Below are 2248 nucleotides of genomic sequence, written 5' to 3'. Positions count from 1 at the left end.
CGAAATTCTCCACTGTTACACGTTTTTGGGTAATTAGTGTTGAAATCTTGTGATTTTGGGTGTTTAGGGATACTCCAACATAGATTCTAAGTGGGTTCTATCCCTACTTCATATGGGCTGAGGTAAGAAGTTCTCAAACCCTTGTGACTTGTCATTTTTATGAGCCCTAGGTTGATGTATGTATGTGATATTGGTTATGTTAGTGTATTTGGTGATGTTGGTGCACAATTGGGAGATTGGTATTATTTGAGGAGCTTTGGTGAGGCTTGGAGCTAAGGTTGGTGAAGACTTCCAAAGAAGAGGCTCAATTGGTTTGGCTACAAGAGGTACGGTTTAAGTTTCATTTAAGTACCGTGTGTTGTGATGAGAATTCCTAGGCTAGATGCCCCTAGGATTAAGTTTGGATTGTGTAAATGGTTGGTGCTAATATGCATAGTTGGTATCTAATGTGAATTAATGATTTGGGTTGAGAATTGTGTGGCCTTGTATGCTTGATGTATTGAGAATTTGATGTACTGGGTAATGAGTATTGATTTGTGGTTTATGCATTTAAATTATGATATTGGGCCGGAGGCCGTGGATTTTGGGCCGGAGGCCGAAAAAAGGTGAGAAAGGTAAGTTGATGTGTGCATTGTATGATGACACAAGTGATTGGATGAATTTCAGATAATGAATATATGAATGATTGGGTTGGTTATTGAATAATAAGGTTTGAGGAGTTGAGGTGTGGGATTTGGTAAATTTGGGTGCAATTATATAGATGAGGTATGTTTGGATTTGGTTGAGATATATAATAAGGTCATATATGTGATTATGATTATTGATGCCTTAATGGTATGATGATGCATTAGAGATATGTTTGTCGTGATATATGCGTGCGGAATGATTAAGGTTGATTTGTGGGTAAAGCCACGTGATAGTGAGTACGATATTGATTATGTATAATGATGGTTGATTGGAAATAGTGTTGTTGAAATTTGGCATGAGAAAGAGTATATGATATGTAAATGTGTTTGAGTTTGAGAAAGTGTCAACGTGCGAGTTGAGGAGGCTTGATGTTGATTTTGGTATATTTTGATTGATTTCAAAGAAAAGGCTGAAATTGGCATGTTTTGATTGATTTTGAAAAGAGTTGAAAATGGCTTGTTTTGAAAATGGCACTTTGTGGTTTTGTATGGAAACATGGTTTTGGGGCATACTTTGACGGGACATAACCTGGACTACGAATCTCTGTTTTCTGCCAAATCTGTTTAGAAATGAAATTGGATCCGGGAGGTCCATGCCGTTCGAAGGACGGGTGAAAAACGATTTAAAATGAGAGAGTTATGTCCGTCGGAAGATTGGGGGTTGAATCTATAAATTCTGCAGCTTTTAACTTAGAAAATTTTTAGCAGAACGACCCTACGCGCGTAGGCGCACCTGGCGCGTGCGCGCCGTTCTTCCAGAAAGCACCATCCACGCATGCGCGTGGTGTGCACAGGCGCGTCGATGCGCTGTACCAAATGCCCAGCTATTTTCCAGAGAGTTGTGCCAGGGTCGTGCCAGTTTTGTGCCTGGGCGCAAGAGCACCCACGCGTACGCGTGGCTGACGCTTGCGCGTCGTTTGGCTATTTTTCAACCCGCGCGTCCGCGCGTATGACGCTTGCGCGTCGATGAGTTTTGTGGCCATCCACGCGTGCACGTGGAGTGCGCGTACGCGTGGTCCTGTTTTCATGCCAAAGTTGATTTTTGAGTTTTAAAAGCCAAATCTCATACTTCTAAGCCTCCGATCTCACCTCTTATGTATTAAATCATTCTGATATGCCTAGCAATGAGCTAGGGGATGTGGTAACTTGCGAGTGAAGCAAGGAGAAAAGTTATGATCAATGATGATCAAAGATGATTATATGAGATATGGAGGATGACGGTGGAAGTACCGTGTATGCCATGAGCCGGAGGGCTATATTTATTGATAAATGGCCCGTTCTTGATTGGACCATGAGCCGGATGGCTGAGTTATTGCCGGGTTACGGCAAAGCCATTATTGTTTATGGCTGAGTATAAATGCATATATGATTAATGAATGAATATGTTAAATGGATAATGATGAAAAAAATATTGAAATGTGATGTGCGACCCCGGATAGTAGGCAGTGGCGTTGTCCACTTGATCCGGGTATGAGACGGGAAAGGAGGATTATGATAAACAAGTTTAATCATGGAGTTTTGAATAAATGTGTATTTGTGATACCTGGGTAGTAGCAAGGGTC

Source organism: Arachis ipaensis, chromosome B08 (genome assembly GCF_000816755.2).
Source record: "Arachis ipaensis cultivar K30076 chromosome B08, Araip1.1, whole genome shotgun sequence".
NCBI lineage: Eukaryota > Viridiplantae > Streptophyta > Magnoliopsida > Fabales > Fabaceae > Arachis > Arachis ipaensis.
This window is presented reverse-complemented; position numbering follows the sequence as displayed.